At 37.1% G+C, this 17,530-nt stretch overlaps 1 long non-coding RNA gene across 6 annotated transcripts in view; it reads right to left on the minus strand.

Moving 5' to 3' along the window:
- Window positions 1-17,530, minus strand: part of LOC119541483 — a 107,391-nt gene that overhangs the window by 58,715 nt on the left and 31,146 nt on the right. For 4 of the 6 annotated variants that reach the window (XR_005218290.1, XR_005218289.1, XR_005218286.1 and 1 more), the window contains 2 exons: window positions 8,413-8,642; window positions 5,760-5,921 (listed from right to left, as the gene is read on the minus strand). This is a non-coding gene — a long non-coding RNA (uncharacterized LOC119541483). The remainder of the gene's footprint in view (window positions 1-5,759; window positions 5,922-8,412; window positions 8,643-17,530) is intronic. The other 2 variants (XR_005218288.1, XR_005218287.1) reach the window with 1 other exon arrangement.

Raw genomic sequence — 17,530 nt, forward strand, 5'->3', positions numbered from 1 at the left:
GAGCCCCAACACCACTAAAAACATTAAATTCAGTGGCCCTGTCTCCCAGTATTCTCAGTAAATACTTGACATTAAACATGCAACATTTATGAAAACATCTTATATTTAATTAATCATCTACTCTGTTTATTAGACACATTCCTGATGGAATTTGCACAACATCTTTCTCTCCACCACAGTTTATCATTTCTAGCCAGTAGCTGATCAGAGGATAAACCTAGAAGTCAAAGGAGGACAGGGGAAATGGGGGTGGTGGCAGCCTCGGGGGCAGAGAGTAAGGCAGAGGAGAAGCTAGGGAAGGGCTGGCTAAACTGACCAGACTCTCTTAGAGTAGAGTTAAATGGCCAAATCAATGGAGTCAATCAAAGCTAAAAGAGAATATCTGAAACATCTAAACAACTAAATCACTGATTTAACCAATTTGTATTTTTCCTCCCCTTGTGCTACTCTGGGGAATTCATCATGAGCAATTCCATTTCAGATAAATGCAACTTTAATAATTCCTCAGAGAATGCACAATACTCAAAGTATCTTTAAACAAATGTGTTTAGCATCAATCTTGTTCAATTTTTCTGCAAATTATATATTACAATTGACTCTAAATGTACTAAGATGGGAAATGACTATGGGCATTTCCATAGTGTTTTGTTGGCACATGCTCCCCAGGAATTCCACACACTCAGAGACAACATTGAACTTGGATTATTAGACCTAATTTATAGTAATGTAGTTTTAAATATAAGTATATAAACATATTTAGAACTATAGCTCTAAAAATTCTAAAACAATAATATAATATAGCAATTGCAAAAGAATCTATTTGGCACGCATGTGCCCAAATAAATTTTAGTGCCCAGGATACTACTTTGAAAGACAGTAAAGAGATGGTGTTCTACCTTAGACCCACATCCATAAATAGTAAGTATTTAAAATCTAGAGCAAATTATGGATCCTCAGGAAAAAGGCACTACACACAACAATTGATGTTTTTTCCTTTCAAAATTTAAAATTATATACTTTTAAAAAATGTTTAATAAGATCATAAATTAGACATTACCCTAGCAGAATTCAAAACTGCTTCCATTAAGATCACTGAGGCTCTTTTCCATCAAAATAGAAAAATCTACCTAGGACTTTCTCTTAATTCCTGTTTTGTCTTCTTTTTATGGCTCTTAATACCCTTCAACCACTGAAACTGCTCCATCCCCCTGGCCCCCATGCTCACCAGCTCCCCTTCTCTGTCGATGCTGTGGTTGTGCTTTCTTACCAAATTTCCTTAACTCAGGTCTCACAACTCCACAGACTTCTGTTCCACTTCACACCATGTTAGTGAATCATCCGATAAACTTATCCATTATATGTAATTCCTTTTACCCCAAACTTGCCTAATGATGAGAATATGCTTACTGGCTTATTCCTGGACATAAAACCAGACCTTCTAAATCAGAGTCTGTAGGAGCTGGGCCTAGGAATCTATATTTTTATCAAGCATCCCCAAGGGAACATTGTCATCCAATAAGTTTGGGATCCCTGGATCAGGGTGCCCAGTCCTGACTAAATATTACATTCACCTGATGATGCTTAGGCATTACCTGGGACCAATTATATCAAAATCTCTCTGGATGATGTCAGAGTTTCAGTAGATTGTAAAAGCTCCTTGGGTGTATCTAATATGCAACAAGAGATGAGAACCACAGACCCATCTTGCTCAAAATTTGGTCCTCAAAACTTCTGCATCAGAATCACCTGGAGTGCTATATCAACATGCAGATTCTTGGATCTTCACCTCAGACCTATTTAATCAGAATCTTTGGGGGTGGGACCTGGGCATCTGAATGTTTAACAAGATTCCCGGGTAATTCTTACTAATACGAAGTTCCAAAAAAAACTCTGCTTAAAGCTGATGTTCATAATTCGGGTACATATCAGAATTGTGAAGAGACTTACCTGCCCCAACCTCTTCATTCTGCTTGAATGATGTGGAGAGGATCCAGACAAGCCCTGCCCAGACCTTCCATGTGATTTTTTTGTTGTTGTTTTAAATCTTCATTTTATTGAGATATATTCACATACCATGCAGTCATAAAAACAAATCGTACATTTGATTGTTCACAGTACCATTACATAGTTGTACATTCATCACCTAAACCAATCCCTGACACCTTCCCTTCCACGTGATTTTGATATGCAATCTCAGTTGAACACAATTACACTGAATTTTAATAGATGAAAAGGTTCCCAGAGCAAATAAGTTTGAGAAAAGCTTTATCCTATATTCTCTTTGATTTTCACACTACATATTACTAGCACGGGACCCCACAGTCTAAGGAATCCTACTTTAATATAATTCTTTACCTTTGATGTTTTTTCACTATGATTTTATAAAGTTGATATATGTTTTCTCAATAAGCCCTCAAATCACAGTTAAGGACACTGAGGTTTAGAAAAGTTAAGTGATTGCCTAAAATCTCTGGTAGGAAATGGCAGAGGTATCCAGAACACAGTTCTTCTGACTCCCTCTTGTCAGAAGACTCTGAGGTCTCACTACCTGTGATCCAGGTAGTATGTGAGGAGCAACACGAAAATGCAGTGATGAATTCCATCGTTCTGCGTTTCTTTTGTTGTTGCTGTTTGTTATTTTTTTCTTTTGGAATATTTTCTTTTAAACTGATTTCTCTACTACTATGAAGAGAAGAAGGGGTGGGGAGAACATAACACCCCAGAACAGGTGTTTGTTGTAATGGCCGCTTTCCTAATACATGGAATAGCTGACCCATGTTAACCACCCATCTGCCACAGACCTAATTCACAGAGAATGAGAAAAACACATTTTGGAAAAAAAATTCACTATATGCCATATTATATTCTGTTGTATTATTTCATGGATACTTGAATCTGCATTTTAATATCTTCAGATCTAGGTAATGTCTTACAGTGATATTAATTTCAAATAGTTCTAGTGGATCCAAATGGATAAGACCACAGTTGTACACTCAATACTCCAATTAAATGATAAAGCACAGTGAAATGATGCCAAATATACTCAACCTTCTAGCCATCCTCTGTCATGGTCACTTAGACTGGGTATAACTGTTAAATCTGTTTGAAGGAGATAGGAAAGTAATTTAAACAATGGGTTAATTTGAAAGTAGCCACTTAGTATAAGGTCTAGTTACCAGCTGATCTAGTAAATTTAATCAATTGATTTCAAAACATGCATAATAAATAGAGTCATTTCCAGTTGAAAAAACTTCCACATATTTATTATCTCCCAACAAGTCTGTGAAACTTAAATAAGACTCAAAGAAATAAGCCTAGAAATAAGTATCTAGAAACAAGTGGCACACCAATATTTAATCCATACCCATTGAATTTCTTTATTTCTACCTTTTTTTATCCCTATAGAGACATAAATGCTTATTTCAATGGAGATTATTTTACCAATTTAATAGAGCAGAAAACATTTTCCATTTAAAGGCATTGCCTAGCTTTTATTACTACATCACTCCTAATATTTTGTTCCCTGAGAAAATATTTTGGGGGCTGTATCTTAACATTAATGCGCTTTCAAAACATTAAGTCTATTTCGTCCAATATCTTACTTTGGGGTTTAAATGACTTGTGTCAAAAAATTTCTGTATTACCATGTCCTGTTTTCATCAGGTATAATGTTGTAAGCATGTTCATGCAGATGTATGTTCCTGAAAAGTTGCTGGAAACTTTGAATATTGGATCATGTTATGAAGTGCACTAAAAATGTATGATGTGGAAAAGAGACTAGAGATGACTCATTTTATAAAATGTCTATTTCTCTTTAAGGTTCTGTAAGAGTGGCCCAGAAGGACTGACAGCAGAGTAGGGATGACTTGAGGGTGCTGTCAGGAACGGGAACGGGTGAAATACAGAGTGACATTAAGTTCACGGGAAGAAGGAGGGTGGAAGCCAGACAGGCCAATGTTCATTCATTGTGAAGCCCAGAGAGTGAGACTCATACAGAAAAACAGATTAGAAATAAAAACAGTCCATCAATAAGATGAAAGATTGAGTCTCCACTTATTCACCAAGTACTTTTTGAGCACATACTATGTACTGGGCAATAGACAGACCTCCAGGTATGAAGATACGCCTGTGAACGAGAGAAACACAAGTCCCGCCTTCTTGTAAATTTCTATCTCATCCAGGGTTTTCCAAACTTAGAGTGTAATAATGTCCTTTTTAGGGGCATGTCAACTTGGCTAGGTTATGGTGTCCAGTTATTTGGTCGAACACTGGCCTATTTGTTGCTGTGAATGCATTTTGTAGATGGTATTAAAGAAAAGGCGATTACCATGGCTAATGAGTTAAAGGTCTTAAGAGCAAGAACTGAGGATTCCAGATATCAGATTTTCTGCCTCACGACATCAACATCTAACTGGAATCTAAATCCACTAACTGGAATTTCCAGCCTGCCAACTTCCCCCAACAAATTCCAATTCAAGACTTAAATATCACCTTTACCTTTCAAAATATTGAAATCACAAATGCAAGCTCTGCCACTGAAATAAAATTCTGGGTTACAAAATATTCTTCTAGAATTATTTCCAGTCATCTAGATTGCCTACAGAATTCATACTTGCCAGCTCACCAGTCCCCACAATTACACAATTGAGTCAATTCTTTAAAATAAATCTCTTTAATCTCTTAATAGTAATATATATCAATATATAATGTATATTTTACATGTGTATGTGTGTATATATATGTGCATATGTATATAAATGTTGGTTCTGTTTCTCTGGAGAACCCTAATACAAAGGGCAAAAAACAAATTCTCCCAGAACCTTCATGCTTTAATGTAGGTTTAAATTAGTTTTAGTACAATGTTACATAAAAATATATAAACATAAAACTAGATATGAATATATTTTGCATCTAGCTCTCCTACAATTATAAAAATTATGCCAAAATTGTAAAATAAATACAAGCAGAACTTTAACACCAGCAAAATTTAAATTAGCATTATTAATTGTGTAGAATAGAAGACATTTCTCTAAAACCATTAGTCACTTACAGTGTGCTCCAGTTTCATAACAGAATGTGCCATCTACTGCTATGTTTTTTTCTATATGAGTACCTGCAAAATATTTGTTTATGTAGCACACTGTGACATCATTTTATCTTTATTTGGCACAAACACATTATTTAAAAGTTAGGTTCACCCCTTGAACCTATTCTTATTAACCCATGACAATTAAAGGGGCACTACTTGGTGCCAACATAACTGAAAACACAAATGCAAGCTCTGCCACTGAAATAAAGTTCTGGGTTACAAAATGTTCCTCTAGATGAGTCAGATCTGTGTGTATATATATAATCATAATGAAAACACAAAATTTAACTAATGTTGAAGATAACTGATGGACCCCCAAGAATACATCTGCTCACCCATTTTGCAAGAGGAAGTGGGATGAGGAACTTGATTAGAAGAACATGACTCTGATGAGGGTGACAGATTGTGAGTATGTTATAGGTGGGATGGATTTTGTTCTAGGGGATAGCGTTACACAGACATAGCAGCGGGCACACTAGCCCAGGCCCTTAGGGGATGGACATCTCTTTGGAGAAATAATATTTAAATTGACAGTTGAAGAAAGAATTGATTTTAACCAGGAAAGGAGTAGAAGAGAAGATGAGGGATTTTTATAATAGCATTAGGCAAGACTAATTTTCAACCTGTTCACACTAGGATATCTGTGCACTAATTCAGATTGATCACTGACCTTGAGAGACTGGTTTTTGAATATTTTGCATTTATTTGCTGGCCTGAAACATCTTCACTGATGAAACAGGGGCCATAATGCCAATCTCATAGCATTCTTGGGAGCATTCAGTGAGTCACGGTTTGTTGGCACTTGGCCCAGTGCCTGGCATGAAGTAAGAACCTTTAATTAAAGTTGCAATAACAGTGGTGATGAGTAAGAGCAATCTTAATAAGTTTATCAAAATTTTATATTGATAAGGCTAATGGCATATTTGTTAAGTGTGAAAGCAAAGTTTAATCCATATTTAGGGCTTGCTTTTCTATCCTCTCCATGTATATGCACCCTAGGACACTCTTTTGCAGCAAGTGGGAGAGAAAAGCAAAATATTTTTGGCCTCTCAGAGGCCAAATAACAATGAAGAAAACTGCTATGACTTACAGAGGACAATATATTTTCTTAATCTATATAAAACTGCTGCCCTCTGTGCTCTCTGTCTGTCTAAGGGAGTTACTAAAGAACTTGAACACACTATGGTTCCACCCAGAAGGAATTTGGGCTTTTTAGCAAGAAATCAGCAGCCCTTCACCCTCGAACAAGTCCCTTCACTCTGAGTGTCAAAAGACAGAGGTGAGGTCCACACACTCTGATCTCCTAGTCATGGTAAACCCTCACCTCCTACTCATGCTCACAGAAGCCCTCCCTGATCTTGTTTTATAAACAAGGGCTCCAACCTAAGTTCTTCCCCACCTTCCCTCTATTTCCAGAGTGAAGACAAGAGTCGTTCCCACATTTCTAATGTTGATAACCACAGATATCTGGTTTTCTAACAGTGTCCTTAAAGACTGAAAGTTGACAGTGAGCCCAACCATAGAAGTAACTCTAACTCATAAATTCAGGACTAAAATAAAAGAATATGGAGTTAGCGTTAGATAGAACCTTAGATATAGGACAACGCCAATGACAACAAAGAAGGGATTCTTTAGAATTGGAGCACATATGCTATAAGCCAGTCATCTCAGAAACTCACTCAAAGTTGATTGTTAGTGGAAAACAAGCCCTGGATGTTTAATCTAATCCTTTCATTTTACCATTGATTTCTTGGGGTGAAATAACTTACACAATGTCACTTGGCTAGTTAGCTTCAGAGCTGGGCCTCCATAACCGGCCTTCTGATTGTTAATTCAGTGCTCTTTCTGGAGCTTGCCATTGCTCCCCCCTTTCACACAAGTGTGACTGCAGATAACATTTTTAATCTCCCACCATTTGTACCAATTTGCATCCAGGAATCTTTCCAAGCTTGGCTGCCCAAACCTGAATTCTCTATATGTTGCCATCCCTTCGCAACTGGTTGCTGTCTTTATCTCTGCCTGCTTCCTTGACTTTGGCACTTCACATTTCCCTTTATTATCCAAAGGCCACCACCATTTAGAAGCATAAGGCCTGATCTGGCCTTTTACTCTTGTTTCTAAGTGGGCACAGCAATAAGATCACAAGCTACCTAGCCAGGTCCTCCTCTTGGAATCTTACAACTGCTTTGCCATAGGACAGATGGAGAACTGAGGACCCATTAAATTCAACCAGCCTAACTTCTTCTGGTCTAACTCTTGACCTTGTTCCTAAAGCCTGCATCCCAAGATGTGCTCTGTTAATTTCCATTAGGTTGATGCCATGTCTATTGTCTCCTGACCTTGACTCTATCCTGGCTCCTGCTACTTCCTCGGCAACCTGGCCTCTCCAGAAGGGGGATAGCAGTCAAAGGAACCCAAAGGGCAGCTGGGGCATGATCCAGGCTATTGGCAAATGTGCTTTCTACTGGCCAAAGGGGCAGACAACAGCATCATCTCAGGAGGAGAGTGAGATGGCATTCACAAATGTAGATGTGAGTAATGTGAGATTGTCAGGCCTTATGCTTCTAAAAAAAAAACAGATTTTTGAGACAGAATTAGATAAAGTTTTATTTCAAACTTGCATAACTCAGCATTATGCTACGCAAGTCTTCATGCTTTTAATTTCCTGCTAAATTTCATGGTCCAAAAAAATCAACAGATGCTGAAGAAAATTATATTAATGTAAAAGAGCTTCTAATTCAATATGAAAATAATAAAAGAATAAAGGCTGACTCATGCAACTTGGAAAATCTGAGTAGAATTTTGAAGTCCAAGAGCTTCCCTTAGGAGGTACTGGCATGTTACAGTGACCAGATGATATTGATGCAAAGCTGTCAACACACACAAGCAAACATAAACTTCTTCCCCAATACCAGTCATTGTCTTCACAAAATTTGGTTTCATCCCTTTTCCAGCAATTTAAACGTGGGTGGTACTTTTGCTACCATGACCCCAGCTTTGATTTTTTTATCCACACAAAACAATGACATTTACAAGAAAAAATATTCCAAGAACGTGGATATTCCCCAGTCAGACATCCTACAAATGAGTGCCATGGGGCTTAAAGAGAACTTGGTAAGAGTGCTGACATCCCTATGGATTTGAGGGCTTAAAAAAACAACCTCCAAATTTAGTAGCTTAAACAACCACAATCACTATTTTATCTCTCAAGATACTATGGGTTAACTGGGTTCGGCTAGGCAATTTTATTTTGTGTGGTGCCAGCTAGGGTTGCACTACCCCAGAGTCCCAAAGGGGATAGAACATTCAAGAGGCTCACTCACATGTTGCTGGGTGCTCAGCCAGAGCTGGTGGCTGGTGGACTCGAGTTCCCCTGGACATGGCATCTCCACGTGGCTTGGGCGTCTCACAGGGTTCCATGAGAGATTGTTACACAGCATCACTTCTGCCACACTCTATTGCCAAAACAAATCACAGGACCAATCCAGTTCAAGGAAAAGAGAAAAAGACTCCACCTCTTCATGATCTGTCACATTATCCAAATCCATCATACCTATGGAAGAAAAAAAAAAAAAAACCATGAAGTTTTGTTATTGGGGCTCTAATCCGATTGTTGTTTATAAAGTACTTTCCCTTGGTAGGCTCAAATCCCAACAACTTCCTGAGAAATAGATTTACTGCTTGTGAATCTTCTTCAAAGCAAGAGCACAGTGAGAATTTCTCAATTTACCCAGTTCGGAATCAAATCTACAAGGAGGCCTAGGGGGCTATTTAAAAGATCAGGGGCCACCTAGGCTTGAAAATTCATACGGTTTAATAGCCCTGTTTGGGATTTATCTTGAACCATATAAATTTTTAAATGGCCCAAATAATTTTCCAACAGGATCTGCCAAATGAACATATAATGGGCCACTTAGGTACAATTATTAGGAAAGGTGAAGACTACACTAATTTGGTCCTACCAAAGTTTCAGACTTCAAGACAATTTCTAAAATCATCATTTATTTGTATTGTCCTTCAGCTCTGATAGAATAAAGGACTAGAGAGAACAAGATTATGGATTCAGTTCCCATGAAAAGAGTCACACTCTGTTTTCATCATACCCCTGAGCCAGCCTGGGCATGTAGAAAACTTATGCCTTTATCCACCAATGGAGCTGGGAAGAGAGAAAAGACAGATCAGTGCCAGTCCATCCTAGACACTGAGAAAGTCCAAAACTACAGGGTTTTTTCTTGAATACATTATCTTCTCTTTCCTGCCCGATATCCCAACCCCCTCTCCTATTAAAAATCAGAAAATGAACTAATTTTTATTAAGCTCTTACTATGTGCACACACTTGGATTTTTTCTCTTCTTTTTGTAAAACCAATATTGTGTTATTTAATCATTACTACACAGGATTTCACACATTACAGGCATTTAATAAATCATTCATATTTGACTTGTGGAGATATGTTATAAGACTGGTAATCAATCATATCATTAGCAGTGTTTCACTCTGTGAAAAATCTCATACATTTTTGAGGACAGCTTCTCTTAATTCTCAAGTACAGAAGCTGGGTATCCTTGCCAGACATAAAAATATATTATTTTGGGGCTCATATCAGCTCAGTGTATGGTATTACATTTGCTAAACATGGTAATAAAATCTTGAAGAAATACAAGGCATTTTCATAATTATACTTTAACCTATGTAAGATACATTGTCACTGAAATATCCATTACAAAATGCCATTAGACCATGATTTGGAGATGTTGCTTATTGCAGGCATTTTACAAGCTAATTTTGGACGAATCTGCTACTTTAGCAAATTTGCAGTTTTCAAAAATAGGAATTCCATCCAGAATGGAATGGTAATTTTCCCTCAGGGCATGAATGATCATTTTCATTTTGCTGAAATATTTCAATACACTGAATTTAATCAAGGTGGTTTTAATTATTCCTTTCCTCTGGCCCCCATTTCCAGTTCTGCCCTCACACTAACTTCCAAAATGCCTTTAGCAGAAAAGACATTTTCCTTCCTACAATTAAAGTTAATTGAGTCTATCTCTGAGATTCTGAGAATTTGGGAAAGAGTTTCAAATTTGAATAAATCATCACTAGAAATCAAAAGGCATTTTAATGATGGGACAACTTGCCTGGCCTTTGGAAAATGAAATCACTCTAAAGAAATCTACTTACTAAGAAATCAGACTGAAAAGTGTAAAAAGGGCTTTTATTACCAATTTGAAGGATTTAACTCAAGATAGCATGTGAAGAGAGAGAAGAAAAGAATGAAACAAGTGTCAGACTATAGAAAGGCAAATTAGAGTTTACCATAAAAGCAAGAAATTTGAAGCTAATCCTATCTTTTATAACATGTCAACATTATTTGGTAATTTAAATCAAGGTTTTCTTCAAAAACAGCTTTCTATTATCTCATTCACTTTTATGTCTATCAGTATTCAGTCCTCTGAATTGAACTGTAAATTTCCAAATAATATAGATTTTATTTGGTTGGATTATTATATACTATTCCTAGAAGATTACCATGCATGTGTAGACATTTAATACATTTATTATATTTAAAGTATACAGAGTTTCTAAACAAAAATATTCTAAAGGTATTATGTATATTTGAATAGTTTGAAGAGTCAGAATTTTTTAAGGGGCTGTTAGCTTTTCCTTCAGTATTTTAACTATCCCAGCGAGAGTTATCCTCCAACTACCCCACTATCTCCTATCCTATGTCTCCACAAGGCATTGAATGTTATACCTGAAGCAAACTGGAAGCCATCAAATAGTGAGACTGATTTCCTGTTCCAAGTTTTCCTGCTTCCCAGAATCTGACTTATCACACTTTGACACTGATACACATGCAAAAACCTGACCATTTGTGTTCAAAGCAAGTATATTTTCTTAGTACCTTTTAATAATGGTGCATTTTGAACCCAGTCTGTGCAAACAATCTATCTGAGCATGGTAAATTTTCAGTGGTGTGTTATATTACAGTATCATGGTGTGTTGATACAAGGTTCGGTGTAGTGCTTTCAGAATAAATGTTTTCAGTTCTCTAAATTATTCTTGTTTCTGAGAGCCCACATTCATGAGGGAGATCCATGATCCAAGAATTAACAAGAGCCTCATAGGTGTCCCTACAATAACTGCAATTCACAGTCCTTGGCATCTCCTAAAAATAGGCATTCAGGAGCCAGAAGTTGATCATGTAGAGATTCTGCCAAAGAATGTTTAAATTTGTGCTGAATCTACTTTTAGAACCCAATTGCCAAAACCAGCCACAAGGTATGGATCTATGGGGCGAACTCCATAAACAGAAAGTACTTTATTTTTCTGTCTAGAGAAAAACATCAAGCTCTGTTTGCTAGCTGCCAAAGAGAAGATTACAAATTAGTATTGATGGAGAAAGAGGAGGACAAATAACAAGTTAGCTCACCCTTAGCTTTTGTGTTCAAGATGAATCAACTTTTCAGGGTGTCCCATTTACATTCTTCATACCACAATGTCTATATCTCTTTGTGGCAAAATATTTGTCAAGATTTAAAAAATGCCCTTGAGAAGATTAATGAGCTCAGTCTATGGAAATGAGCCCACAACATGTTTATTACCAATTTTATCCCAATAGTTACCTCTGTAATGTACAATGGAACCCAGCAGGCAGATACCTTTACCTTCTCACCTCTGCCTTTGTAAATCTGCTATGTAATAAAGTTTCATTTGTATAACATACTGCTTGGGAATGGATGTGGTGTTACAAATGGCTGCCACATTTCAATTCAGCTAAGTTCCGTTCTATGTCAGCAGGCAAAGCAGCCCCCTTCACTGATGGTGTCAAAATAAACACATCCTCAAAGACTTAAGATATGGCTGGTACAGGCTATTACAGTTAAACTCAGGTTCCATCAGCAGCTCCATTCCAAGGGTAAGAAGGTCTCCAAAATGAGTTCACCACTCTGGTAGGGTATCCACCTGTTTCACACAAGGATTCCAAATAAGGATCAGAAGAGGCTTTAAAATAGAGCCCCAGATTGGGAAAACAGTGTGAGGCCATCTGTAGAAGGCAATGGGTTATGACAACATAGCAGAAGACAACAGGAAAAAAAAAAAAAAACCCTTTTCCAATGATTTCTAGCACCCAATAGGAAATTATAAATTGAGGAAATATTTAAATGACCCCTATTTTGACAGTTAATAGGCTTGGGTTTCCATATCCTAGCAGAAGAGACAAATTTCTTGGCTATGTTTTTGCACTGGAAGAGTTAATCCAAAAGACTTTTCCTGAAATCCTGTATATAATCAGTAGGGCTAAGATCAAATATCCTCTCCTTCCGTCTCTTCAAATGTGTTCAGGATTGCAAAAAAAAAAAAGTGTAGGGTTCAGATGAAAGGGAATAGATAAGTATTTCGTGGCATAAAAATAAACTATCTATTAAATATGATCTCTTAAGTAGTATAAAATTTCTATAGCTGGTATATATGTTACATGTGGCTTAAAGACCATCCGTTTTCCACCAGTCTGGTATTTAACCTGCTGTTCTGAGGCCATAAACTCTCAGAGGGAAGCCCTCTGTGATTTTATCTGGAATTTGATGATTTGGAGGCCCATAGCAGGAATGACGGAAAGGGAGTTTTCTCAACTCCACAGTTCCTATAGGGAGACTGAAGCTCATTATCTGGAGCCTGGTCTAGTTCATTTTACAAAGTCAAAAAGTAGCATAAGCTTTGTTAACTCCTTGAGTGTCATTCTTTGGGTGAAGCATCCTATATACCTTCCAGAAATGTGTGTTCTATGCCACTAGAAAGAGGGAAGGGAAGACGGAGTCTGTCCAGAATGTTGGAGCACAAATAGTAGGAAATCAGAAGTTAGAAGATTAGCCTAGTTTTTCACAGAGACAATACTTCAAGCTTTCCCAGGAAATAAAAGGCTTCTTGTGAAGGGAAACAATAGACCTGAACAGCAGGAGTATTTGGGATGAGAGCCAGAGAGCAAGAGTCACTAACAGAGAGTGGTAATTTGGAATGAATTGCTGTTTTGTGTTGTGAAGCACCAGGACACAGCTGGTGTACTGGCTAACCTGAGGATTTGTAGTAACTACATTGAAATGGTAATGAAGGTTTTATTTTATGATTGCAGATGTCTGTGGATTATTGTTATTAAGCTTATTAGTGTAACAGTACAAATATGAGATTTTTATTTACTTGGTCTCTTATTGATGGGAGCTTTGTTAAAGTCTTTGTAACCAAAGTCAGGAACACAAGGCACACAATATCCAAAATGTGCCCAGCCATCAGGAAATCCTCGTCTTGTGTGGGTTTTTTTGTTTTTTGTTGTGGTGGTAGTGGTGATGGTGATTTTTTTTTTTTTTTTCATGTAGGGCTTCCTTACATTTGCGGTAAATCTGAAAAGTTCCGAATACTACCTTAGGTAATACTGTCAGGTGATCTGCTCGCAGGTAAGATGATCAGTCATTAGATTGAATAATTAGATTGCCTTGTTAACTCTGTAATTTATGAACTGAGTAACATTGGGGAAATCACACAACCCCTTTGTGCTTCAGTTTCCTCATCTGTAAAATTGGGATTAAAAACCAAATAGCACTTCTTTCACGAAATCATTGCGAGGATTAAATGAGATTATCTGAATAGAGCACTTGGCACATTGACTGGCACGTGGTAAATACTTTGGATGTGGAAGAAAGCTTAAGTGGTTTATTCAAAAGGTTAGTAAAAAAAAATCCATTGCAAACTCTATTATCTTGCAAAGTGTTATATTTAAACAAATAAATTTGAAGACATATAAATATTTGATGTAGATAAATAGTTTTCAAACAATAAAGTAACTAATATTCCATTTTAATTTTATTGTTAGGCATAGTATGATCTTTTTCTGATGATCTGGGAACTGCTCAGCGTCTTGAAGCTTCTTAGGATACTGTTATTAGTGAACATCAAGTACCATCATAGAGAGGATTGACAAAAGTATTTGAGATTCCAGTTGTAAAAATTCCGAATGCCTTTGCTTTCATTATGTTGTCTTCCTAGCTGGCCTTAAGAACACAATACATTTATAAGAGAAATGAGCATCCACCAGGGAATTTGAGTTCTAACTTGCTAACATAATTTCCTTTGGTTAGAAAAATCAAAATCTCCCAAAATACCCCATATGTAAAATAATTTCCTTAGGTTAGAAAAATAACCCCCCCCCCAAATATCCCATATGTGAAAAAAAATCCATTATGCATTTCAAAATGAAAATGATTATAGTTGACCAACTAAAGAGAAGCCTCTTTCATATTGACTACAAGCAATTCTTGCCAATTCCATAATGTTGATGACTTAGAGCCAATTTGGGACACTAAGGAAGGACCCTGTGATTCACAGTCAGATATATCTGGAATCTAGTTACAAATTTATAAAAAAAGTTGATAACCAATTAAAGTTTTCAACTATATCTTCTGTAGTTTTCTAACAAAGTTCAGTTAAAATATCTTCATGGTCAGCGGTTATAGAGAGTAATTGCTTCAGATTTTTTAAAAGGTTACATTTTAAATAGTTTGATATATAGAGTTTATAAAATTGTATGTTCACTTCCATGTGTTTATAACCTATTTCTTTAATCCATGGTGGCCTCTGACGACTTTGGAAGAATATGAAAACTCTATGCAAATTATAAAGTACTAATGTGGGAGTTGGGGTATGTCAGGGAATCAAGAAGCAAAATGAGTTCTCAAATATACTAGTACACCTGAAGGTGTTTTCATGGTATCTTAGGCAGTTTTCATGGTATCTTAATCCAACATGCACCCATACTATAAATTTTTATTAAGAAGATTTGGATACAAAAACAAGAACTTTGGGAATTATATTTCATAATCTTATCATAGTAACTAAATTGCCTAAGATTTAAATACTCCTACAGTTGAAAATTATTCACTTAGGTTCTGTTCTCCAGTGGGGATTTTTTCCAAAGCAGGATTTGTAACTACAAACACGATGTAAGCCTGAAGCTCCAGAGGCCACCACATAGAGAGAGACTGTGTGAGAACTAAGCTATCCTGGAGGAAAGCTGAACCAAGAGATGGAGAGAAACAGACGCTGAAGACATCATTGAAGCCCCTGGATTCAACAATACCTGGGCTTCTCAGTTCTTTGAATCAGTAAGTTCCCTTCATAGCTTATGCCTGTCAAAGCTGGATTTCTGTCACTTAAAAACAGAGAATCTAGACTAGCAGATATAAAAACATTTTGGAAAAGTCTTCAAACTATATCCTTCTCTTATGAATTCATAATGTGCACTAATCAGAGGAAAACTTGCTATAAAGAAATTTGCTTATCTTTGTCAACCCAGTGTTTCCCAAACTTGGTTGATGGCAGAACCTCTCTTCACACAATACCTATGAATATTTGTTCCAAGGACACATTTCGGGATGTGATGCTCTTCTAAGGGACTGGAGGAAAGACAGTTGTCAGTAACGTATGCAGACTGCGTATTTGACCTCAGCAGTCAGTACTCCAGAGACTCACCAAAAAGGAAGTAGATTAGATTCTGTTAGATAGAAACTCTATGTGGGTATGGAGCTGAGGGAATGATCCTCCACACCCCACCCCTAGGTTCCCTGGTGCACCAGGGCAAGGCCAGTGGAGACTTCCACCATCTCTTTAGATAGTTGATTATGATGTGCTCACTATAAATGATTGGTCCTTCCCTCTGCTGTGTTCCAATATTGCTATGGTTGTTCTTGACTTCCACAAGTATCTCCACTGTCTTTTAAGATGAAGATATGCCAGGCCATCTGATGCTTCATTGTCCAAGGTGGCAGGGACCCTCATCTTCCAGGCTCCTATCACATTTCCCAACCCCGTGCTTGCAATCTTTAGCTTCTGAAATGGTCCTCAGCAATCTTTAATTATGCCAGGTAATGGCCATCTTCTCCACAATCATAACAAATCACATATGCTTCTGTTTCACTGAGTTCCAAGAGTTTATCCCAAAAGTATTAGCTCTTTGGGATTTGGACAGTCCCCTCTTGTCTTCATGACCATTAATGTCACCTCTTAGTTCACTGTTTCCAGTCTAGCTTCACATCAAAATCTCCTGGAGTATTATGAAAACATGGATTTCTACACCTCTATTACAACCTGCTGAATCAGTATCTTACCTTGAGGCCCATGTCAGATCAGAATATGAGCTTGAAGCCCAGACTCATTTCTGAGGGATTTTAACAATCAGCCTCATTACAGAACAACTTCTTTGAATTATGTTATAAAATGCAGTCACTGGATACAGTGATCCCAAAAGCCAGAGCAGGGATGTCAATAGTTTCCAATGATTTAAGTCTCTCTTTTCCTCCCCCTGACTCCTCCTTCCACTTCTTTCTCTCCTTCCCTAACTTAAGGGGGTACTGCCATGAGAAGGGAACAGGAGGATGGAGACATTGCTGAGTCGCTAACATATGGCAGGAATTGTGCTATGTACTTTTCATATACCATTTCACTTTAATCCTCCAATTGACTCTGTGAGAAACAAAAGGGTTTATTTTATAAATGAGAAAACTAAGGATCAGAAGAGTTAAGCAATTTTCCCAGGAGATTACTAAGAGAAAGAGCTGGAATTTAAACTGGGATATATTTGATTCCCAACACCATGCTTTTTCTACCACATCACATTCCGTGTTCAGCTTAGAAATGTCAGATGCTCCTGACTGGAATGTGGATTCGAGGTTCAGAAAAACTGTTTCCTGAAGCACCTTGTACTTGGTAAGCAATCAATAATAGGCTCAACTAATTGACTAGACATGCAAAAAAGCAAGAGATAGGGCATTTGTCCATTCTATTAGGAAAACCCATAGTACCTTTTGGACAGAAATGTTGACAAACATGATCTTACTTACATGGGCACCAGACACTTCTTCAAAATTTGCAATGCTCCTGCCACATAGCTCCATTCAAAATAGTAGGCAATTGATAGATGACTCTTGAATCAACAAATGATATATAATTGGGTAGTACTTGGAATTTTAGAGGGACTTTTAATAGTTTTTTATTTGTTTGTTATCACCCTGAGAGTGAGAATACGAGACATTTGCATAATCTGCACTTGAGAAGAGCTCTTCATTAATTGTCCATTCAGTTTATTTTGTCTTCAGATAAAAGATGAATTAGTGTTTAGTATTTCAATCAGCTGTTTGGAAAGCATCATAAAAAACAAAAGGCCCTCCCTTTCTAAGTGACATCAGAAATAAATATTTGTTTGGCACACTATGGCCCTGAAGATTATTCTTATTCAAGAACATTATACAGTTCACCCTTTAAGAATTCAATAAATGTCTGCTACCTGATTGACTTTGAGGATCACAAGGATTCTCTAACAAGTGTGAGACATTAGAAGTGCTTGTCACAGACCTTGTGTTCTGCTTATATTCTCTTTCCTTTTTTTTTCCTGA

The sequence above is a fragment of the Choloepus didactylus genome, chromosome 8 (assembly GCF_015220235.1).
Source record: "Choloepus didactylus isolate mChoDid1 chromosome 8, mChoDid1.pri, whole genome shotgun sequence".
NCBI classification, from domain to species: Eukaryota; Metazoa; Chordata; class Mammalia; order Pilosa; family Megalonychidae; genus Choloepus; species Choloepus didactylus.